At 34.7% G+C, this 26,614-nt stretch overlaps 1 long non-coding RNA gene across 1 annotated transcript in view; it reads left to right on the forward strand.

Annotated features, from left to right (window-relative positions):
• The window catches only part of LOC105739808, a 42,066-nt gene extending 18,432 nt beyond the window's left edge, over positions 1-23,634 (forward strand). The window contains exons 3-6 of the long non-coding RNA XR_001115790.2: positions 3,372-3,456; positions 17,598-17,696; positions 21,070-21,114; positions 23,047-23,634. This is a non-coding gene — a long non-coding RNA (uncharacterized LOC105739808). The remainder of the gene's footprint in view (positions 1-3,371; positions 3,457-17,597; positions 17,697-21,069; positions 21,115-23,046) is intronic.
• Positions 23,635-26,614: the final 2,980 nt, after the last annotated feature.

Raw genomic sequence — 26,614 nt, forward strand, 5'->3', positions numbered from 1 at the left:
TGTGAAACATAAAACTATAAAACTCCTGGAAGAAAACATAAGATAAAACCGTCGTCACTTCAAATGAAACAATTTCTTAGATACAACACCAAAACCAAAATCTATCAAAGAAAAAAAAGATACATTTCTTTCATCAAAATGAAAGCTTCTAGTCTCTGACATATATTGCTAAGACCAAATGCAAAATATGTACTGTATGAAATAAACATTTACAAATCATATACATGATAAAATACTAGAATCCAAAATATAAAATAACTTTCAAGGCCCATAATTTAGAAACCAGCAATCCAATTTACAAAACGAGCAGGTGATTAGAACAGATAATTCATCAAGAATGACATAGATAATAAGCATGTGAAATAGGCACATGAAAAGACGCTCAGTATGATTAGTCATTCATAAAATTCAAGTTAAAAGCACAGCTCAATGCTACTGCATACATATTAGAATGGCTAAAAGCAAAAAGACTGACCATACCAAATTTTGGTAAGCATGTGGACGAACAGGAATTCTCATACACTAATGGTGGGAATGTAAAATGATATAACCATTTTGGACCACAGGTTGGCAGTTTCCTAAAAATTTAAACATACATGGACTATACTGAGTGGATACATGATTACGTATTTAAGAGAAATGAAATTTATGTCTCTACAATGACTTGTACATGAATGTTCATAATAGCTTTATTCGTTATTACCCAAAACTAGAAATAACTCAAATGTCCATTAATTAGTAAATAGATGAGCACACTGTGGTATGTCCACACAATGGAAGGCACTCTTCACCAGCCCCAGCCCCAGTAAGGAACTCTGAATCTCATTATATCTCAGCTTGCACATTACTTCCTATGAAAGCTATTTTTTTCTTCTAAATAGGATAGATGCCCTCTTATCAACTATATTTCTACTGCATGAGGAATATCCACTATGATCCTTACATTAAATTACAAATATATATATAGCCCTCCCTCTAAATAGGGACAGAAAATGTTATTTATATTTACATTCCAAAATTTGGAAGTATCGATATTATAAAGAATTATTTGGAAATGAATATATCACTATGGTTAAGCTGGTCATTATATTCTTACAGATCTATCCTAAAATTAGAACAAGCTGAATAAGCTGGAAATCAGATTTTTAGAACTTATTATAGATCTGAGGATACAAAAGAGGTTTAAATGATCTAAATTCAATAAAGAAAATGACAAGCATTCCTAGGAAGAAAAGACTTGTGGCTACTTACAACCTTGTCTAAATGTCTTGGTTCTGCACTAATTCTAATGTGATTCGTGTACCCAGATAGGAACAGCACTTTTCATGATATCTAGTTTCAAATCCTTTACTGATTATACCTGTTTTAACTATTCCTATTACTTCTATAATATCAGTAAGATAAAAAAAGATAAGCATAAACTCAATCACAAAATAAAAGCCTCTGAATACAACCACTCTAAATTCTAAATTTGTGTGGTAAGATTTAGAGTTGACCTTGCCAATGAGATGAAATTTAAACTTTGTTTTCAATGAAAGCATCAGACAGGTAACATTACTCTTAAGAAGGCTTGTAATTCTCTTTTTGAAATGCAAATCTAAAACTTAGGCATTTCATAGAGATATAATATGGGATGTATATAACAGGAAGATACATGTTTCATATCTCCTGCAATAAAATGGGAATCAGTGAATGAGCCACCTTAATCTCTTGCCTATTTTAAAAGCTGAGCGCACACTTTCCAGTAAAGAAAATTAATAGAAAGGCAGACAAAAAATTTAAGAAAGAGAACTACAAGTCTGAATTAGAAACATATGTGATTAATACCTCAACTCTGCTATGCTATTAGGCAGTTTTAAATACTTAAAAGTTTAGCAGGAGGCTGAAAGTATTATAGTATGTTTGCAGATACAATAATACGTGCATTATGTTAAGAAAGCAGACTAATCAATAAATCACTCTTCAGTGTACTATGACTCATCAATTCTTGAATGTATTTTTACAATTATTAGACGTATATGAGGTTTCCTTCAAGGATGTCACCTGGAAATAAAAGAGATGTGGAACTTTGAAAATAATTACTTGACAGATACCTTGTATATATACATTTAGATAATCATTTTGGAAGACCTAAAGATAAATGCTAGGAAACTAGCTTTCAACTTACATACATCATTTGATCTCGCATTGCACCAGATTACTCTTAGAAGGAGAGGGTCTGCTCAACCCGATAAACACACTCTGACTGGGAAACTGTAAGATAGAAACAAACTTAGCATACCAGATGATGGGTCCAATGTTTGTCCGAAAGAACCAATTTACTCTGTCATATCTTTCTACATACAATGAGAGTAACAGAAGCACTTTTTAAATAGTTATATGAGGCTTACATTACATATTACTTGTAAAATAGCATAGTGATAGTATACATTAGATACTTTTTATATATAAATAAAATTAATAAACCAATGATGGTGAATCCAGAATTGAAGTTACAGTTTAAAATATATACCAAAACAATATTAAAAATGATAACTGAAAGTAGTAAAAGACTGTTGGATAGTTTTGTTTCTGATAATCTAACGATTAATAATTACAATTTGAAAATTAAGTAAATAGATTTTTAACAAGTACCAAAATCTATTTCCCTTGAGATTAATTATTTCTGAGAAGCTATTGATGAGAGTCCCTTGGGCAAGTCATATATTTTCTGGCTTCACGATTAAATGAGGACCTTAAAATGAAGAAAATCTTAAATCTTTTCCAAATCTTGACTGCTATGATTTTGATTTTAACATGTAATAAATATTTGATTTACGAGCTTAGTTTTAAGGCATTAGAATATATTTCCCAAAAAAACTTTGTAATTTATAATATTCATTTATCAATAATATTTTGATAAAAATGATTTTCCAATACAGCTAGTGGTCACTGATAAAACAGAAAAATCATTTCAAGAAAGTTTGGTAATTATAATAATTAAACAATAAGAATTGCTAACATTTACTCATCATGCTTTCTTTACCAGGCACAGTGCTATGGGTTTTATTTAAATGGCTTTATTTAATATCCTCCTAAATCACATCAGGTAAGTAGTTTTCCTCATTTGACCAGAGGTTGAGAGAATTAGGTAATACAGCACAAAGGCTGGAAATGCAGTCATCCAAGTTTAGATATTAAAAAGAAGAAATACAAAGATGAGGAATTGATGTTTATGGAGAAAGATTACTACCTTGAAAATGAAAGTAAACTTGAGGCCAGTGAGTGTTTCTAGAATATGGAGTTTGACTTGTCTAGTATAGTGGTGGTTGAAGTCAGAGGTTTGGGTTGTCTAATGAGGGTCCTTGTCTTCCTTCAGTTGTATTAAACAGAGCATAAGCAGATGGTAAATGTTCAACTTGATTAAATTGACCAGACGGAATTGGATAACAAACTCGAAATAGTTTGAGAAAAAAGGTAATATAGATTTGAGGACATAGACCAACATGTTACCAGAGATCACCAAGGCAGATATAACTAAACAAAAGAGGGAAAAGATCTATAAGAACAGCAGTGATTTCTCTTATTGGAGGATTAGATAATTAAAGAACGTCAGCTACAATTTAATTGAATTAAAGATGTATAAAAATGATAAAACATAAGTATATATATATCTATATATATATCTCTCATGATAGTTTGCCATAATTTCAAGAAATGGGTTTGTATTCCCAGCTAAATTTTTAAGAGAAGCATAATTCCCTTTAAAAAACCTGAAAAATAATATCTATGAAGTCATATGTATTATTTGAATTTTTACAAAACTGAGGAATATAACACTGGAGGTATTCTACTTTAATTACCATAAAAATTAGTTAAAACTATGAAAAAAATCAGAGTATAGCTGACAATTTGAAAAGACCTTAAGATAAAGTCTTAAATAATAAAATCATGACAAATTTAAAATCTTATAAAAATGTCAGAAATTATTACAAAGAACTTCTAATTTTTACAAGTATTACCAGAAGTGACAAATGAGAATGATCACTATAAAATTTTCTGTTTGTCATTTTGTTTTGAAATTTCTGGCTAAAGCCAAACCATGCGAAAATTAGAAAGAGGTAAAAAGAATTATTGGAAAGGTTTAGATAAATTTATCATGTCTTGTGACTTATATATGGTCACATAAGACAATATGACATAACAAGAAAATCTAAGAAAACAAATTAAATATATCTATTAGATAAATTTTCTTCTAATTAAAAGTAGAGGATGATGATACTATTGTTTTTAAGGCATCTGGTAGCATTTACCACTCCAAATTCATAAATATTAATACCATGTAGATATCATGAATTTGTCTTCCAGTATTTAAATAAGATTGTTTTTGGTATTTTTAAAAGGATAATCCTTTTGTGTAGAACATCATGAACACTTCAGGCTGTTTACCAGTTCTGCTGTGCTCAAAATTAAGTGCACGTGCCAACCTCAATCACTGAGACTTTCAAGAAAGCTGCTTCCTATTTCCAAACCTGTGCAGAGTGGAGAGGGGGAGGGCAGGAAAAGAGATCTACCGTGCTCTTTTGATCAACAGTGATCCGGAGGGAGCACAAGTCTTTATGATAGATTTTTTTTTAATATATAATATTCATCTTGTATCCGCAAAAAGTTTTAAGTGGCTCCAATAAATGCTTTCTAAAGTACATGCATTCTTTTTTGTTTGTTTGTTTTGAGAAGGAGTCTCGCTCTGTCGCCCAGGCTGGAGTGGAGTGCAGTGGCGCGATTTCGGCTCGCTGCAACCTCTGCCTCCCGGGTTCAAGCAATTCTCAGCCTCAGCCTCCTGAATAGCTGGGATTTCAAGCGCCCGCCACCACGCCCGGCTAATTTTTGTATTTTTAGTGGAGACGGGGTTTCACCATCTTGGCCAGGCTGGTCTTGGGCCGGGCTCACGCCTGTAATCCCAGCACTTTGGGAGGCCGAGGCAAGTAGATCACGAGGTCAGGAGTTTAAAGTACATGCATTCTAAAGCTATTTTCTATCTTAGAAAGGTGAGCCATTATGTAAAAGTGCCTCAATATAAGCAGGGCTAATATTAGAGAACTAAGAAGAAAGTTTCTGTCCTAATCTCCATTCATTTATAAATCGATTTTAATATTATAACTATGTATTAATAGAAGTAGGTTCTAAATCACTTATCATTTGTAATCAGAAAAAGATAAGTAGCCTAAAATATGAAGAGTTTAATAAAATACATTAAAATGATTTAATAAAATTCAGTCAGGAATATAAATTGGGTAGTTACTTTGTAATAGGCAATGTGAAAAACTGCTGAAAATGACAACTACATTGTGCTAATATATATCATCACAAATAATTACATATATAAGATATATGGTATATATATTGCTTATCTAATTTCATCTCTGTGATGTCCCTAAATTTAGACATTTTCTCCGTTTACAAATGGGAAATTTGAAGCCTAAGAAACAAATAGCTATTCCAAAATCACATTAGTATTCTGCAGAAACTATGTTTTTATATATAGGTCTAAGTCCAATACTGGGAAATTAATTATTTTAATTAGCCATGTAGATAAGTTCAATCAATAAAATTAATCAGTTATTTTAGTTAAGTATCCAAAATAGTTTAAATATTTAGAACATAATATTAAAAAGTATGTAGAATTATCTTAAATGCATATATGAGATTGTATGTGTGTCCATATCTATAATAGATTTATGTAAACAAGAAAATATGTGAATATGAAAAAATGTTCACTCTACTTTTCTCTAAAACTAAAGGGTGACTCTACGTTATTACAATATTGCTTCTGTATTTGTCATATTTCTTAAAATCAATTGTGCTCAATGATACTTACAAACTTTCTGGAAAATAGAATCTAGTAACAAAATTTTATTTGTTAATGTAATGGTCATGAATGAAGAATGAATAGATTTTTTTCAGAAAAAGTACAATCAGTGTTATAGGTAATTTATTAAGAATATGAAAAATATAATATTTGATGCAAAAGTGTAAAATGTCTAGACTTTTAATTTTTTTAATGTCACAAAAATAATTCAATAATAACTCAATGGGATGAATGGCAAAAAATGCTTTAGTCTCTGTTTAAATGAAGTAAAGACACTGGTTACCTGCTTTGGTGTGGCATAAAAATATTTTAACCAGTAGGCTTTCAAGAAAGTTTGTATTTGTTTAGAAAAATAACCAAATAGGCTTTTTAGAGGATAGAAGTTTTCATGTCAACGCCGTGGATGGAAGAAGATGCTCATGTCCTAAGTTAATTCCTCAGCAGAATAATAAGAAATGCAAAGGAAGTTGGAGAAGGGGCAGTAGAGACAGAAGAGAAAAGTGAACCCACTTGTTGAGTGGACTAAAGCTCAAGTTATTGGAAGGGAGTGAAGGAAGGAAAATGAGTCTTAAAAACATTTTTTATTTATCATTATTACAGATAATTATTTATTTATCTACCTATTTATTTCAAATTATGTTTCAAAGTAATTGTTTGCCAAACATGATGATGCATAAAGGTGAAATTTTAAAGATCCACACTGTCATGTTTATAATTTGTGATGGTGGTAGGGGAGAAGGCTTGACAGTAAGAAGTAGAAAAATAGATTAAAATATATACTCAGGATGAGAAAGGCAATATAAAATAATCAATAAAGGTAACCATGAGTTGAGCAGCTGAAATGCAGAACCTTCAGAGGAGTGAACAGAGCCAGCCTGTCTGAGTTGGTAATATTTTCAGTGAAGGCTAAATGATGGGAAGTAAAGCTCTCTAGGAGAAGAGGACCTCAGGCCTTTGTTTGGAAAGGTCTAAGGTCTGTGTTTGGAAAAATTTTGGCAAACTTTAGCAACTGTGTCACTGTTTGTGGGGAGATTTATAAAGATATAGCTAGAGAGAGAGTTAACAGCATTTCCAGTGATAAGTTTGGATTTTATTTCAAGTACTAATGGAAGAAAATGATAATTTTAATCAAAAGAGTGCCTTAACTATTAGTTAATGCTCTCAAATCTCCAAAAAACAAATAAAAAACAAAGAAACACAAAAATACAGAAAAACTTTATTATATAAAATGTAAGTTTAGTGTGAGAGTTATTTGGTAGAGTGGGAAGAAAATTGCTTGTCATTAAGAAGGGATTGTGCAGCCCATTTAGCTCCATTACAATCTCAAAAGAAAAAAAAATTGTAAGGCAAAGAAAAAGGAAAAAAAAATAGATACCAAAAATTTTACCCAGAACTGTTATGAAGGTGTGTGGTCATATTTTCTACATATTGACAGATGGCATATGTAATACAACACATATATTGATTTTCTTTCCAAAAGGTCATGAAGTATGGTGAAGATACACATAAGCAATTAAAACATTGCCTTAAATTTCTTATATTTCAAATATGAATTTTAAGAAGAGACAAAATGTCTAATTAACTAATACCCTGCACCTGAGATCTTTAGGCCTAAATTGGGCTAAAAAACAAATAGCTGACACCTTTTTCTGAAATAAATACTATTGATAATGTTTCAAAGATGTGGGCATGGCCATTGACACTAAGTCTATTTCTAGGAGGGTATCAGGATACATTTGGCTCAAGTAAGGAAATATCAGCTGAGTGTCTTATTGAGGGAGGTGGTACTGTAGGTGGTTTTATGAGTCAGAATTATCACACAGACCCAATCCTTGGCTCTTTTCATTTCTCCATCTGCATTCTCATCATGCTACTTCTTCCTTTATAATCATAAGATAGCTGCCAAAACTGCAGTGATTATATCTTCCCACATTTATTAAGAAGGGAAGAAGAAAGCCAAGAAGATTCCCTTTCACTTCTCTCTGTTATTGTCAAGAAACTAAATATTGTTCCATGACATTGCAGATGACATCTTTTCTCTCTAGTTGAGTAGAACAGAGTAGCCCAAGTTCTACTATGCCTGTCAGAGGAAAAAATGGAAACAGATTGTTGCAATTACATAAATTCTTACTCTGGGACCACTTTTACATCTAAGAAAAATCAGGAATCCGTTGGTGAATAAATGAGAATGACAGGAAAGTGACAAACAGTGTCTGCCACAATAAGGAAAATATATATGCTAAGAAGGAAATTGTTACAGTGTTTAGAAAAAGATAAAATCTAATTACCCAAGGAAGGAATGGGAGTGTATTTTCAATAAAGAGGATAATTTAATTGAACACAATGTGAAGAAAAGCACAATTATTGCTCTGTTCAGGGGAAGGAGCAATAAGGAGATTAAGAACATCCAAAGAAAATAAATCACTGTGAAATTCTTTGGGCAAATCACTGTAATATTTGATGTGTTCATAAAATATCACCTATTTTATGATTAGATATTATCTATGGACACACATTTATGAAGGACAAATGAAAATATCAAGAAAAATAATAGCAAGACATCTGAAAAACAACATAATTAAATATAGATGACAAGAGTAGAATGGCTAAAATCCAAAGCACTAATAATACCAAATGCTGCATCAGCATCTCTCATTCATTACTGCTGAGAATGCAAAACAGAACAGCTAATTTGGAAGATATTTTCAGTTTCTTACAAAACCAAATATACTCTTACCATATGACTCAGCAATCTTATCTTGATCTTATTGATATCTACCCAAATTGGCTAAAAATGTATGTCCACACAAATACCTGCACATTGATGTTTAGTTTTCTTCAAAATTGCCAAAACCTGGAAGCAACCAAGATGTTTTTCAATAGGTTAATGAATAAGTAAACAATGGTCCATGCATACAATGATTTAATTATTATTCACTGCAAAGAAAAATGAGCTCTCATGCCAAGAAAAGATAAGGGAAAACCTTAAATGCATGTTACTAAATGAACAAAGCAAATCTGAATAGAATCACTATATGATTCCAACTCTGGCATTCTGGAAAAGGCATAACTATGGAAACAGTAAAAAGATCAGTGGTTAACAGGGGGTAAGGGAGGAGGGAAGAATAAATAGGTGGGGAACAGATCATTTTTAGGGCAGTGAAGGTATTCTGTAAGGTATTACAATAGTAGATACATATACTTATACATTTCTCAAAAGCCATAAAACATGCAACACCGAGAGTGACTCTAATGTAAACGATGGACTTTTAGTGATAATGATGTCTCAATGATAGTTCATTATTTGTAAAAAGTGAACCACTATCACCTGCCTAAGTTCTCAGGCCAGTAGCAGCTCTGCACTTCCCTGGGATGAGGCTCCCAGAAGGAGAGGCAGGTGGCCATTTTTGCTGCTTCACAGCTCTCACTACTGTTGCCATCAGGATAAGAGGGTGTGCAGTGATTAGGGACTAATCCAGAGCCCCAGCACAGTGCAGCTGTTTGCCATGTGGGCCCACACCCCCGCCACTCCACTCTAGGCACGGCCTCCAGACCCAGGACTCCAGCCACTTCCTGCCTTGGCTCTCGGGCCAGCAGCAGCCCTGCATTTCCCTAGGATGGAGCTCCCAAAGGAAGTAGGCAGGCCACTATTTCTGTTGCTTTGCAGCCCTTGCTCCTGTTGCCCTCAGATATGGGAGGGAGCACAGTGATTGGCTACTGATGAAGATCCTGGGCACAGTGCAACAGCCTTATGGAAAAGTGGCCAGACTGTTTGCCACACAGGTCTCCACCTCCACTACTCTTCACTGGGCAGTGTTTCTCCACCTTGACCCCCAGTACAACTACATTTCCCCCATCTGGACACTTCAATCAGTGGCAACTCTGCATTTTTCTGAGGAGGGAATCCTAGAAACAGCCTACAGCCCCTCTCCCATTGCAACCGCAGTGGTAATGACCTTACTGCCCTCAGTCAGGGAAGGGAACGAAGGGCCTGATCACTACACTGAACCACTAGGACACCACAGCCACTATACAGAAAGGAGTCCAGTCTCTCTTCCCTGTGAGCCCCCACCCTCACTCTTCACCAGTCAGGGCCCCCAGCTTGGGAACACAGAGCAGCTGTCTTCTACCCACAGCCAAGCATTTCCACTGCCAGTGGCTCTGTGTTTTCCTGAGAGTGGCTCCCAGAAGGAAAAAAAGGCTCTCTGTCCTTCCAGCAGTTCTGTCCCTGCTGCCCTCAGACTGGAGAAGAAATGAAGAGCCCGTGGGCTTTACTCATTTCCAACACAACACAGTCACCATCTGGAAAGTTGCCCACTCTCTCCTAACTGTGAGCCCTCAACCACCAGCTTTTCATCAAGTGGGGCCAACAGCTGGGCCAGCAGTGCAGCAGCCCCAGACCCTTGTTGACCATTTCCAGTAGCAGTGGCTCTGTGTTTTTCTGAGGTGGAGATCCCAGAGGCAACTGAAAGTCTGTCTACTACTGCCACTGCTCATCACCAGCTAAAGTGCCCTGGTTTTGGTCCAGAACACAGCTGCCCCACCACAGGCTAATCACACTATTGGAAAGCCACTTTGCATCTCTCTCTGGGGTGGAGCCCCAAGAGACAAGTAAAAGGTCCTCTGCCTCAGGCACTGTCATGGTCCCTCCTCCTACTGCCTCCTAGCTGGGAAGGGAACATAAAGCCTGAGCTTGCCCCAGTGCTGCAGTGTGAAGCCCAGGAGTGCCAAGCTGAGAACTGTAGCCAGCACTCAAGTGGGACAGAAGCACACACTTTCAGAGCATTGAGTGGTAGCATGGCAGCAATCATGAGGAAATACAGAGGAGTCACATGGCTGAGCAAAAGCCTATCTACACATTCTTTGCTTACATGCCATCTGTTGGATCAAAGCCCAAATTTCAATACCAAAAATACTAACATACCCTCCTGTGAAACCATGGATGAGAATTCAGCTACAGATAAAGACTTGCACAAAGCCTTGGCCTTCTGGAAAAATATAGAAAAGAAGTCAACTGACGGTACTCAAATTACACCACAGTTAAAGGAGCACCAACCCATACAGATGAGAAAGAACCAGCACAAGAACTCTGGTAACTCAAAAAGCCAGAGTTTCTTCCTACCTCCAAATGGCCAGACTACTTCACCAGCAAGAGTTCTTAACCAGAATGAAGTAGCTAAAATGACAGAAATCGAATTCAGAATATGGATAGGAATGAAGATCATCTAGATTCAGGGGTAAAATGAAACCCAATTCAAGGAAATTAAGGTTTACAACAAAACAATATGGGAGCTAGTAAACAAGATGACCATTATAAAAAGAACCAAACTGATCTGATAGAGCTGAAAAACCCACTACACGATTTTCATAATGCAATCACAAATATTAACAGCAGAATAGACCAAGCTGAGGAAAGAATCTCAGAATTTGAAGACTGGCCATCTAAACTAACTCAGTCAGACAAAATTTTTTAAAAAAAGAATAGAACAAAACCTCCAAGAAACATGGAATTATGTACAGAGACCATGTCTACAACTCATTGGCATCCCTGAAAGACAGGGGGAGAAAGAAAGCAATTTGGAAAACACATTTTAGGATATGGTTCATGAAAGTTTCCCTAACCTCACTAGAGAGGGCAACATTCAAGTTCAGGAAAAGCAGAGAATCCCTAGGAGATACTACACAAGAAGACCATCCCCAAGATACATACTCATCAGATTCTCCAAGCTTGAAGTGAAAGAAAAAATGTTAAAGACAGCTAGAGAGAAAGTGCATGTAAGAAATATTTCAGCAGAAACCCTACAAGCCAGAAGAGATTGCAGGCCTATATTCAGCATTCTTAAAGAAAAGAATCTCCAAGCAAGAATTTCATATCCAGCTAAACTAAGCTTCAAAAGCAAAGGAGAAATAAGATTATTTTAGAAAAGCAAATGTTAGAGGAATTTGTTACTACCAGACCTGTCATAAGAGAGGCCCTGAAAGAAGTGCTAAATATGGAAAGACTATAACCAACCACTACAAAAACAAACTTAAGTACATAGATCATTGATACTATAAAACAACCACACAAACACATCTGCATAACAACCAGCTGATAATATAATGACAGGATCAAATCTGCACATATCAACATTAGCCTTGACTGTAAACAAAATTAATGCCCCAATTAAAAGGCAAACAGTGGCAGGCTGGATAAAGAAGCAAGACCTGATGGTATGCTGTCTTCAGGAGACCCATCTCACATGCAATGATACCCATAGACTCAAAGTAAAGGAATGGATAAAAATCTACCAACCAAATGGGAAATATAAAAAAGCAGTGGTTACTATTCTAATTTCAGACACAACAAACTTTAAATGAACAAAGATTAAAAAAAAATTTGGGAGGCCGAGGCGGGCGGATCACGAGGTCAGGAGATCGAGACCATGGTGAAACCCCGTCTCTACTAAAAGTACAATAAAATTAGCTGGGCATGGTGGCGGGCGCCTGTAGTCCCAGCTACTCAGAGAGGCTGAGGCAGGAGAATGGCGTGAACCCGGGAGGCAGAGCTTGCAGTGAGCTGAGATCGCGCCACTGCACTCCAGCCTGGGTGACAGAGCAAGACTCCGTCTCAAAAAAAAAAAAAAAAAAAAAGTTCAGCATTAAATAATGGTAGAGTTCAACTCAACAAGAAGACAACAAACAAGAATATATACATACACACAACACAGGAGCATTCAATTCATAAAACAAGCTCTTAGAGACCTATGAAGAGGCTTAGATTTCCACACAATAATAGTAGGTAACTTCAACACCCCACTGACAGTATTAGACAGACCACTGAGGCAGAAAACTAAACAAAGACATTCAGAATCCGAACTTGACATTTGACCAAATGGACCTAGTAGACATCTACACAACTCTCCGCCCCAAAACAACAAAATATACATTCTTCCCATCTGCACATGACACATACTCTAAAATTGATCACATAAGCATACACAAAACAGTCCTCAGCAAAAGCAAAATAACTGTCAGAGTTTTGTTTACCAAACACACTCTCAGAGAACAGCATAATAAAAATACTAATCAATACTAAGAAAACCACACAAAACCATACCATTACATAGAAATTAACCAACCTGCTCCTGAATGACCTTTTGGTAAGCAATAAAATTAAGGCAGAAATCAAGAAATGTATTGAAATTAATGAGAACAAAGACAGCATACTAGAATCTCTGGGACACAGCAAAAACAGTGTTAAGAGGAAAATTTATAGTGCTAAACACCCACATTGAAAAGTAAGATAGATCTCAAATCAGCAATCTAGCATCATGCTGAGAGGAACTGGAGATACAAGGACAAATCAACCCCAAAGCTAGGAGAAGACAAGGAAAACAAAAACAAAAACAAAAAACAAAATCAGAGCTGAATTTGAGGAAATTGAGACATGAAAAACCACACAAAAGATTAACAAATCCAGGAGCTGGTTCTTTGAAAGAATCAATAAGATAAATAGACAACTAGATAGGCTAATAAAGAAAAAAAGAGAGAATATTCAAATAAACACAATCAGAAATGACAAAGGGGATATTAACACTGACCATACAGAAATACAAAAAGCCCTCAGAGATTACTAGGAACACTTCAGTGCGTACAAGTTAGAAAACCTAGAAGAAATGGATAAATTCCTGGAAACATACAACCACCAAGATTAAACAGGAAGAAATTAAATCCCTGAACAAATTATTAATGAGTCCTGAAATTGAATCAGTAGTAGTAAGCCTACCAACCAGAAAAAACCCAGGACTAGATAGCTGAATTCTACCAGATGTATAAAGAAGAGCTGGTACTATTCTGAAAGTATCTTGAAAAAACTAAAGAATATGAATTCCTCCTTAGGTCATTCTATGAGATCACCATTATACTGATACCAAAACCTGGGAAAGACATGGCAGAAAAAGAAAATGTCAGACCAATATCCTTGATGAACATACATGCAAAATCCTCAATAGAATACTAATAAGCTCAATCTACCTGCACATCAAAAATGTAATCCCTTATGATCAAGTATGCTTTATCCTTGGGATGCAAAGTTGATTCAACATATACAAATCAATAAATGTAAAAAAAAACGAATCAATAAATGTGATTCTTCACATAAACAGAACTAAAAACAAGAGCCATATAATTATTTCAATAGATGAAGAAAAGACTTTTGATAAAATTCAACATCCCTTCATGTTAGAAACCCTCAATGAAATAGGCATGGAAGAAACATATTTCAAAATAATAGGAACCATCTATGACAAGCCCATAGCCATCATATTAATAGGCAAAAGCAAGAAGCATTCTCTTTAAAAACCAGATCAAGACAAGGACGCCACCTCTCACCATTCCTATTCACCATAGTACTGGAAGTTCTTGAAAGATCTATCTGGCAAGGGAAAGAAATGAAAGGCATCCAAATAGGAAGAGAGGAAGTCAAAGTATCTCTGTTTTCAGACAATATGATTCTATACCTAGAAAAACCCATAGTCTGCCCGAAAGTTCCTTAAGCAGATAAACAACTTCAGCAAAGTTTCAGGACACAAAATCAATGTACAAAAATTAGTAACACCTTTATACACCAACAACATACAAGCTGACAGCCAAATCAAGAATGCAGTGCCATTCACAATAGCCATAATAAGAATAAAATATCCAGGAATACAACTAATCCAACAAGGTGAAAGTCCTCTACATTGAGAATTATGAAACACTATTCAAAGAAATCAGAGATGACACAAACAAATGGTAAACCATTTCATGCTCAATAATAGGAAGAATCAATATTGTTAAAATGGCTATGATGCCCAAAGCAATGTACAAATTCAGTGCCACTCTAATCAAACTACCAATGACATTCTTCATAGAATTAGAAAACAAACTATTTTAAACTTCACTTGGAACCAAAAAAGAGCATAAATAGCCAAGAGAATTCTAAGCAAAACCAACAAAGCTATGTTACAAGGTTATAGTAACCAAAACAGCATGGTAGTGGTAAAAAAAAAAAAAAAAAAAAAAAAAAAAAAAAAAAAAACAAAAAAGACACATAGATAACTGGAATAGAATACAGAGCCCAAAAATAATTCTGTACACCTACAATCATCTAATATTCAATGAAGTCAAGAAAAACAAGCCATGAGGAAAGGATTCTCTATTTAATAAATGGTGCTGGAATAACTGACTAGCCATATGCAGAAGACTGCAACTGGACTATATACCTCCTTATACCATATTAAAAAAGTCAACTCAAGATGGATTAAAGGCTAATGTAAAACCTAAAACTACAAAAACCCTGGAGATTTCTTCTTGGCCTTTTGGCTAACATTAAGTGTAAAAACCCTGAAAAATAACCTAAGAAATATAATCCTGGACATAGGACCTAACAAAGATTTCATGACAAAGATGCCCAAAGTAATTGCAACAAAAACAAAATTGACAAATAGGGCCTAATTAAACTAAAAAGCTTCTGCAGAACAAAAGAAACTATCAACAGAGTCAACAGACAACCTACAGAATGGGATAAAACAGAATGGGATCCTATAGAATCGGAGGAATATTAAGCCAAGCTTGGACAGTATATAAGAACTAAGGTCATACCAGAGGAACTGTGATCAAATGATGTCACTACTGCTATCTTGGCACTCTGGTAGCTGAAATTGTCACAGACATAAATTGCAAATTATCCAACTTTATGTGCTTCTATCAATTAATCTAGATTTAAAATGTTGGACAAAAATCCAAATTAAAAAAAGACATTAATCCAAATTAAATAAAAAGACATTAATCCAAATTAAATAAAGACATTTTGATTCCCAGATTAGTATATGAGGAAAACAGAGGTAACTCTACAAAAGAAAGAATGGAGGGAGTGGCACATCGTAACAAATTAGAAGACAGAGGGCAAACCAACAGCCTCATTCAATAGCTTATTTCTCACAAGGTTAAAGTTTTCTTAAGTTTTAACATATCACAATGAGCAACTTTAATAAAATTACATTTTAAAAAGAATAAGAAGTAACTATTGTCCATAATTCATTATCATTTGACAATCAACAATATAGATAAACGAGTTTATTCCAAATTGAAAAGATTATATTAAGCTAGAAGTATAATTATCTGCATGGCCTGTTTTACTAGATTGAATACATTTTTAAGAATTCTAGGGCAATTTGGAGTTGCCTCAGAAGCCTCAAGGGATGGCTTGGGAGGCAGAGGGAGCAGAGCTCCGGAGAATTCTGTTTTAATTACAGCAGTTTTTAAAACATTTGCTACATTGGAGGTTTGCATAAAAGTATTATTTTGAAAGGGTTTTGAGCTCCCAAAATTTGAAAACCAGTGAATTATAAAATGCAGCTTCTACCCACACTATAAAGGAACAATTCTGTATATAAATGAATTTGGTTGTTTAAAGAAAATGATTTATTCGTTTCACAAGTGAACTACGTTTTATCAAGTGTTTACTACAAAGCAGATACTTTTCTAGAATTTTCAATAAGCTATTGAATTTAAATAAGTTTTATAGAAGGATAGGGATGTAGTGTTTGGTAGCACAATTAGGGAAATATAGTTAACAGTAATGTATTTTATATTTCAAAATAGCTAGAAAAGATTTCAAATGCCCCATCATAAATAAATGACCAACGTTTGAGATAATGAATCTTCCAAATACCCAGATTTGATCATTATACTTTATAGGCTTGTATCAAAATATCATGTGTACATTATAAATATTTACAACTACTATGTGTTCCTAAAAATTAACAATAAAATTAAAAGTTACATATCTTTACAGGTTTGCCATTGGATGTAAACAAAAAAAAGTTAGACATATGTACAATCATTTCAAAACACATTTAGTTTTATGTACTTAGAATCTCTTGGCATGTTTTGGTGTTGCCAATTAATTTTCACTCAGTCAAACATTCTGGTCTACCCTACTCCATATAAGCCTTGTTACAGTTGGGTTGAAACACCAGGAGGTTTAATGGGTTAATGAGACTAATGTAATATCCCTCTACTGTATTTACACAAGTGGAATCTCTTCATTATATTAATAGAATCCTGTAGCAAGCCTATGCTGTCTTCAAATGTGCACTTGCATAGACCGTACAATACCTAAGGTGAATCCTAATGCAAATGATGAACTTTGGGTGATTATCATATGTCAATGTAGGTTTATCAGTTGCAACATGTGTACCACTCTGTTGCAGAATGTTGATAATGGGGGAGGGTATACAATACATGTGTAACAACAGAGAAGAGATAAGAAATCTCTGTGCCTCTCTCTTATTTTTGCTGTGAATCTAAAACTGCTCTAAAAACATCCAGTACTAAAATTAAAAAGTGCACTAGAATATACTTGAATGCCGCATAGTATCTTAAAATATTGTAAATCTAAAATGCTCCAGCCAAGAGGAAAATAAATTTTTACAGTAATCCTCTTATTGGCAAAAATTATAACTTCCTTTTAAACAGCTGTTAATCACCCACATTTAATCTCCAGTTTCTAACCACAAAAGGAAACTAGAAGGTATATATAGTATAAAGAATATCTTCCTATATATAGAGAGAAAACTTTAAAATATGTATTCGTATATGCTTTTCATATAATAAAATTTGCCTTGTCTCTTACTTCTAGTTTGTTAGAATCGACAGAGCTATTAAAGGAATTTGTATCTTTTGACTATTGCCTTTCTTCTTTTCTTCATCTTCCACATTGGAGCACATATATGATGCCTAGAGACGTAAAAGCCATTTTGCAAGAATAAGAATGAGTACTACATGCTAAGGAAGGTGGAATGGAAAGCTAAGAACAGTTAAGGTAACTGAGGACATAATGGAACTGCCATGGACCTATACATGGACCTATACATGTCAATTTATAACATAAATTGACAAATAAAAAGAACCTATTTAAAAACCATTTAAATAGCTACACCCTTATAGGTTTTTCCATTTATAAATTACATGTTTATGTAAGAATTGTAGACAAAGATTTTTTTCATATTAATTAATTAGAAGTCATATATGAGGCTGGGTGCGATGGCTCACGCCTGTAATCCCAGTACTTTGGGAGGCTGAGGTGGGTGGATCATTTGGGGTCAGGAATTTGAGACCAGCATGGCCAACATGGTGAAACCTCATCTCTACTAGAAATACAAAAATTAGCCAGGCCTGGTGGTGGGTGCCTGTAGTCCCAGCTACTCAGGAGACTGAGGTAGGAGAATTTCTTGAACCTGGGAGGCAGAGGTTGCAGTGAGCCAAGGTCACACTGTTGCACTCCATCTTGGGAGACAGAGTGAGACTTAGTTTCAAGAAAAAAAAGAAGTCATCATATGAAACAAGCTCATAAACCACAGTTTAATGCACAGTTTAAATACTAAATGAGATGCCTGGCCACACTTGCCTTTCCTCCCAAAGGGAACTTTGGTTTATTTGACACAATTTAGTAGACATTTTCTTTAATGCCTCTTTTATAACCACTGAAAAGGAAAATTTTGACATAATATTTGAAATTGTTCAGGGGCTTATGACTGTATTTTTTCTCTTTATCAGATTGTTTCTCAAATGTATTCATAATTTTTAATTTCACAATATATTTGGTCAAATTTAGACACATGCAAACACATATACACACTGTATTTATACATATTCTCATTTTTCTTTTTGTGTATGAATATCAATTCCTCAACATAATGTTAAGATATTTCCAACATTGATATGGTAAATATTGCTCAATGCATTCACAATTCAGTAAAAATTTATATAAATCTTAGAAGCATATTAAATCTTTTGTATTCACTCTTAATTCAAGAAGTCACTACAGGAGATAACATTTTCATGTAAAATAAAAATTTACACAAAATTGTACATAAGAATTAAATTTCAAAAGGAATTTGATAATGCTTATACTGTTGTGCTCATTTTTTCCTATTTTAGCATAAATTACCACAAGTTTTCTAAGGTAAAAACACAGACAGTCAAAGGGAGATATAGTAGTGAAATAATACTTATAGTTAATCAAATAGTTTCTAGTATATTAACAAATATTGATGGATTGATTATATTGAAATGTTGCCAAAAATAAGGCACTTATAAAGGTAGCATTCAATGTACAGATTAAACAAACTTCAGAAAGCAGTCAATTTAAACCTCCGTGATCTGCATATTATTTTGATTGAATATACTGTGTGAAAAGTAAAAAACATGCATACAAAGAAAAATGAACAAATTATCATGATATGCTAACAGTAATCACAGAGATACAGTAGCAGAGGACACAGTAAAAGATTAAAGTGATGCTGAGTTTTCACTGATGTATGTTCTGTCACAGAAAGTTTAGGCCACTAGTAACAGAGTATATAATAAAAGATTAAAGAGATACTGAGTTTTCATTGATGTATTTTCTGTCATAGGAAGTTTAGGCTATTGTTTTCCCAACACCTCAAGTGAGAAAATAAATACCTTCTAGGCAAATAGAAAGTTTGTGTAGGCCAAGGTAATTTAGTATCTGTTCTGGTAGATGACATATGCAATTTTTTATCCTCCCTGAGACCACCTGAAGAGCTGTCCTTGTGTGCCTAAGTGGTTATTAAAATACCTCTTTGTAAGTGTTTACCTGAAGGCTATAGGAAAAGTGAGATGTCTTCTCAATTCTGGAGAAATTCAATTTAATAAAGTTGATTTTAAGCTCTATTACATCTCAACTCTATTTTCTCCATGGTTATTTCAGATGGAAGGAAGGGATGTCTCTGTTGGAAAACAGATCTGTGGTGTCAAAAGACAGTATTTGGATTTTTTTTTCTTTATTATTATTATTATTATTATACTTTAAGTTTTAGGGTACATGTGCACAATGTGCAGGTTTGTTACATATGTATCCATGTGCCATGTTGGTGTGCTGCACCCATTAACTCGTCATATAACAGTGAAAATAATTCATGGGTAATCAGTAAAGCCATTCTAAAAAATAAAAATAAAAATATAAAGACTCCTTAGGAAGGGAAAATAAAATAAGCATGCACCTGGATTCTTGGTACTATTTCAACAAAAGTAATTTCTATCTCTTGAAAATACTAGGCATTTTCCTGACTTTTTCTCTGCATGGAGCAGTTTTCAGTTAGAAATTCAAGGGAAATTTCCTTTACCTCCTTCGGACTTACTCTAATCACATGCTCTCAATAAGCCTATCTTAGGCCACCCCGCCCTCCATGCCAGGACTCCTAATCCTTCTCACCCTGTTCTATTTTTTTCTTTTTTCTTTAACATTTCTTTTCTTCTTACAAACTGGACATTTTACTTAAACTTTTTATTGTCAGACCCCTTCTTGTAGCATGAAAGTTGTGGAAGGGCAGATGCTCAGGCAATATCTGTGGAGATGATGGGTGGATAAATAATTAATAATCTGTAAATATTTATTTGCTTTTAATATGTGCCATGTCCTTTCAGACACTATAGATATTCTCTGTGTTTATACAGAAATCTTCTAATGTGAAATATAGCTATTAAATAAATGCTTAAAAATGTGATCAATAAATGTGAAATATTATGGGAAATTATAGAAGATAATGATATCAAATCCAGGGCTTCAGAGAAGTTCCACTAAGAAATTGAGCTAAAATTTTGTTCTGACAAATGAGTAAAAACATTTCTAAGAAGTATGAGCAAAAAGCTTTTTGTTTGCAAACACTGTTTGAGTCACCTTGTTTGTTGACCTAATAACAGTTTTCAGACTATACTTAATCTTTGTTATCAGAAATTTGGCCTCATTCTTTCTCATGTGACCCATATCCTCCAAAATAAAAATAGAATCATTTTATTGATTGGCATAGGTAGTCAAGACACCCTTACAAATGATTGACTATTAAAATATTTATATTTATATGACAAATACTTGTTTTATATTCAAGCAAAGGGGAAATGCAATGAGGATTGTTACATCTCTTACTTTTATACACTAAATTTATGAACAACTACTGATTAAATTACAGCTAGTAAAACACAGTGTAAACTCTGACTAAAAATATCTCTAACTTACCAGAAAAGGTTTGGCCCCTTTCCTCATGGTGATGAGGTATAAATATTCCATGGAGCACTAACTAGAGAGGAAGGGGTCCATAAGAAAGATATATTGGCTATTTGGATTCTCATCAGACAACTTGCCCCTCTCTACATCCCTTTTATTTTCCTGGCAGAATGAGGTGAAGACTAGAAAAGGGAAAATTGTCTTTGTCGAAGAGGTAAGAATCATCAAACGTCTTGGGTTGCGTGTGAATATAATCAGCAGAAGGTGAAACAGAGATGGTCTGTGAATTCTTATGGTCAGTTCACAAAGGCGCTATCTCATCTCAGACAATACCCTCGCTCACAGGGTAATTTGTTCTTGGCAAATATCATAACAGCCTCTTTAAGAATAACTACAGGATGGATCTGCTTTTACAATTGTGCAGCTAAGGCACTGGTAGGAATTGTTTGCTGTGTGCCATGGAAAAGATCTGATGTAGATGTTAATATTTGATAACATTAAAAGATGAGAGAACAAGCTCTACAATCCTGGCATTTCTGAGATTTTGGTCAGCTGTAAGCCAAAAGTGTACATATTCATTTTTCTTATTTGTCTAGTGCTTTTATGGCAAGACAAAATGAGTCAGCAGGTTGAGTCTGTGCACGTTTCCGAAGAATGCACAGAGGAAGGGTGAGACAAGCAACTGGGTGTGTGGAGTATCCTTCCAGGACACCTACTGAATATTCTTTTGACTATTACAGGGAGGAGATTTTTTATTTATCAAGTATTTGATCACTTATTCTGAAGATTTATGTATAACAAAGGACACAATTGAATACGAGCGCTACAATTAATGCTATTAGTCTCATAATATTTCAATATATATTGTTCTTTTAGATTTAGGTTTTTTACCTCTTTGTACAATTAATAGTTGGAGAGATTCTTTATATATATATATGTATTTGGAGATGGTGTCTCGCTCTTGTTGCCCAGGCTGGAGTGCAATGGCGCAATCTCTGCTCACTGCAACCTCCACCTTCCAGGTTCAAGCAATTCTCCCGCCTCAGCCTTCTGAGTAGCTGGAATTACAGGTGCGTGCCACCATGCGCAGCTAATTTTTTGTATTTTTAGTAGAGATGGGGTTTTGCCATGTTGGCCAGGCTGGTCTCGAACTGCTGACCTCAGGTAATCCACCCGCCTTGGCCTCTCAAAGTGCTTGGATTACAGGCGTGAGCCACTAGTTGGAGAGATTCTTATATGCATGAAACATATTTATTACCGGGTAGAAATTTTCGTATTTGCCATAAAAACCCTCTATGTTTTATTTCCTTAAGAATAATGCATATTTGTCGTTATGCTCAAGCCAGGTGTTACTGTTACTTAGCTAGTCTATTTTTTTAACTGGTTTACGTCTAACTGACTGTAGTCTTTGTCATTCCCACCAGCTGTACACTCAAACAGCTGTGCCTCCCCCTCTTTCACTCAGAGCAATTTCCAGGGACTTGTATTTAAAGGAGAGTGAAATGTTGTCTCTAATTATAACGGCAATCTGTTCCGCAGCAGTTCTCACACTCTACTTACATTCCCTACTGTGTTTTTCCAATAGTTTTACCCTTTCTTCCGTTTCTCTAATTTTTGCTCTAAACCCATCAAACTGCTGATTAGTTGAATTACTTTTCAAGTTCATTAATTCTAGCACACTTTTTTGAAACCTTTATGGTTGTTTTCATTGATATTTATCATCAAGTTTGAGTTATTTCTCAACTTGTAATCCATGCAAATATATTCATTCATAAATAAAAAAATTCCCACTCTATCCCTCCCATTGTAGTTACTATGGATAAAGTAAAAATGCGTACTATGATTTGTATTAGGTATAATAATTTAATTCCCTCAAGAAGAGTTGCATTACCAGCTTAGTTATAATTCTTATCCAGCCTATATTTGTTAAAAGAAATAAGTCCCTATGTTAGACCCTAATGTAAATATAGTTATAGTCTTCTTTAAATTAGTAAGCAAGAACTTTTCTAGCTTGTGCATGTGTCTGTGTGTGTGTGTATGTATGTATACGCACATAATCAGAAGATTTTACACCAACCTCTAACCTCAACATGTCTTTGGGTACAAATAAATAGATGGTTTTAAGGATGGATATTTCTTGTCATAGTGCTTGTCTCCTGACAGTTACTCAGTGATGCAAAGCTAAAAAGAGCACTGTGCTCATGGTGGAAAATAATTCCCACGACCTGACAGGGAAGAATGTACTCATTCCACGCCCCGGGCAGAAGTCTGCTGAGACAAACAGAAGAAAGATAGTCAGTGAGCAAATTCATCAAGACCAGTATCATGTATTTCTCCCCCTGGCCTGATGGCTGATTTGCACTCCTCCTGTAAGCAACAAAACTGCAAAACCAGTGCTACAAAACAGAAGCACCTGTAAGTCCGTGGGAGCACATCTTTGCTCAACAAGAGATCCTGACAACTAACAGCTAACAACCATCTGCCTGAGATACAGTTCGAGTTTTTAAGATGCATCAGTTCCCCTTTCCAGCCTGAAGCCTCATCATCAAACAATGCTTCCAATGCTTGGCATCTTGAATTATAGAATTATGGACTATTAGAGCTTGCTTGGTGGGCAATTATGTGAGGCAACCCTCAAACTTTCCAGAGGATAATGGGAGTAGGCTAATTTGATAGCATTTCAAGGTCATGCATCTATTTGAAAAAGAGATCAGAATAAAATCCAGATTTCAAATTCCTGGTCTAGTGTTCTTTTTATGCTGCCCTCCTTAAATAGTTATTTCTTGAAGTTAAATTAAAAGTAATCAAGTCAGAGGAAGCCTCTGAATTAACATGCCATTTTGAAGACTATGATTTTAAAGATAAGCCTTCTTACCCTTATCACCAAGCAATTAGCCCTTGTTTTAACTTTATAACAGATAGCCCATGTTTTTTTTTTTTTTTGCCAGATCCCCCTGGTGAATGAGTGGAGGAATTGTTGAGTTGGCAGCCCAAGTTTATGAAAACAATCTGTAGCACTGGAACAGTGAAGCTAACTGGCACATATGGTCAGTGAAAACATGGCCATGGCCTCATTAGCACCATGTGTTAAAAAATGGAGCTAAGCAGTCAAGTGTGAAGGTGAAGTAGGCATGGAGCAGGTCTGTGCACCCTAAAATGGACATGGCTTGGTTTCACTGTGGAGTTTTTCCTGGTTGTAATTAAAGCCTGATCCCTTCCAGCTGCAGTGGCACAGATTGTTTTAAGATAAACTCAATCTATAATTAAAAATCTCATTAATCATTTCCCAAATTATTTGTTGTAATATAAAATGGAGATGGAAACCATTCCTGCTGTGAAAAATGGTAACAATATTAATAATTGTGGCTGTAACAGATGTTAATGGCAAAGGGACCTCTCTGTTACTGCTCACAGTTTTCCATTTTCACACCTCCATCACTAAGCAAGCAACTGAATATCCAAGTAATCTTTAATCCAATGTGTTTCCCATTTTTAAATACATTCAGCATTTTTAAGCATATTCATTGTGATATAAGAATTTTAGTTGTGATTTCAGATTAAATTTATTAAATAGACTCAAAATACCTAACTGTAACTGGACTAAGAACTTTTTAACTTTTATGGTCACTGAAAATCCATCTAGATACTTATTGTTAATATTTCTAGCTATCAGGCTTTGAGCTTTTCTCTTTCCTAGAACTCAATCTTCATATCAACTTTATGAGTTTATAGAAATAAAGGAACTTGCCCAAACTAATGGGAATAATCAATAGAACTCTAAATAGGTGACCATTTTAGTTGTGGTTCTATGGTAAAGAACTTCCCAATATTGTGTGTAACCAAATGTTGGTTTCCCTGGGAGATATCCAGGTTATATTTATTGTCCCCAAGACCCTTATGGTGCATTTAGCAGTTGTTCCTGATTTTTTGTTTTTTAAAATCATTATCAATAGTTGCATTAATTTAGGATGGGTTTGGCATATCTCTAATTTTTATTTTCATCTTCTGGTATTCTCTCTATTGTATTGTGTGAGACACTCATGGGTAGAGAATTGAATTCTAACACATTTCAGTCTGAAAGCCAACCAAAAACCCAGTTTTAATTTCTGCACCTTTTCCAGAAGCAAAAGACCCAACATATTTAAGCACAGCATGCTAACTAATAAAATGAGGTGCACTCTTCTATGTGGCTGTCCTTGCTGACCACTTTAAAATAACTAGTGTGCCATGACCCTTGCTGAAGCTTAGAAGATATCAAAAGCTACCATGGTTAATGAGAAATTCTGTCAATTTTTATTGGCTATGTTTTAAATATACGTATTATACAAAGACAGAGTAATCCTGCAGTAGAACACTTAGTAGTCCAGATGTTTTGTTATAATGATTTTTTTTGTCATTTGTGGTTCAAAACTACAATTCTATATTTGTTATATGGTCATGCTTTTGTCTTTGTTGTTCTGTATTATTTTTTAAAAAAATTCAGCAGCAATAAGCCCAAACAAGTACATGTGCAACAGAAAAATAAGTTCTGAGTTTCTATTGTTTAGGATAGTTGATATTGAAAATGTAATCTCACAAAATGTTCATGCACATTTACCACCCACATTGGTGACACAAGGAAGCACAAGAGAACTCTGCAACTTGAATTTGTTGAACAATCAGTATAAAGCTAGTTGACATGTGAAAAAATGTGCACCCAAATATAATAATTTAGCAAGAGTAACTGCTGAAAGTGTGTTTACACACCTCCCTTTGAAAAACAAATTTGCATTCAAAGATTTCTTTCCAAAAATTTTTTCACTATATTCATCTTCAAGTTTTCTTATGCACTATGAAAAATGAAATAACTATCAATGTGTGGCTATGCTAACGGAAGTCCATAGATAATAAAATGATCTTAGTATATATCAATGCCATCAGATAACTTCAAATACAAAGTCAGTGGACTCCTGATATAGGTTAATTTTTAAAATCCAATTTGTGAAATCAAAGTGAAGTCATTAAAAATTCATTCTCAAAGGTTAAACATCAGACATTACTCTGAATGCTACTGTAAGGTTATTATTAGCTGTCATATTTTACCAGTTGAAATAAAACTTGAAGTTATCTGAGTTTACTTATACATACACATACATACAGACAGAATGTAATTAAAATACAAAATTTTAGTTATGTAGCTCTTGTACAAAGCAAAACAAAATTCTTCATATTATGTCCTTTTGCACTCTGATGCCCATTATCAGTTATATTTTAGAAATGTCTGCCCTTGGAAAAACTATTTTATAAATCAACCTAAAGAACCATGTGTGGTATTTAACATTATGTAAGGCAACACCTATATTTCAGTTGAAATTTATTCAAAGTTGAAAATTTTATTCAAAATACTCACTGAATAGGAAGCTAAAATTTAATCCTTAGTAGCTTTTAGTATGTGTAGTTATTTAAAACAAGACTTAGAGCTTCCTGTTTTCCCAGGAAGCACCCAGATGGCAGCGTGGGTCTCCCCACCCATCCCACCACTGGTAGCCAGGCAAGCCACACCTGCTAGAGTTTCTAGCCCAGTGGTACTACTGCCTACATTTGTCAAGGGGTGAAACCTCCTGTTTCCCTAAAAATACCCAGATGGTGTGGGGGCAACTCCAGCCATCCCACCTCTTGTACCCAGATGGGCCATACCTGCCATGGCTTCTACCTCAGTAGTCCTGCTTCAACCT

This window comes from Nomascus leucogenys, chromosome 5, assembly GCF_006542625.1.
Source record: "Nomascus leucogenys isolate Asia chromosome 5, Asia_NLE_v1, whole genome shotgun sequence".
Classification (NCBI taxonomy): Eukaryota; Metazoa; Chordata; class Mammalia; order Primates; family Hylobatidae; genus Nomascus; species Nomascus leucogenys.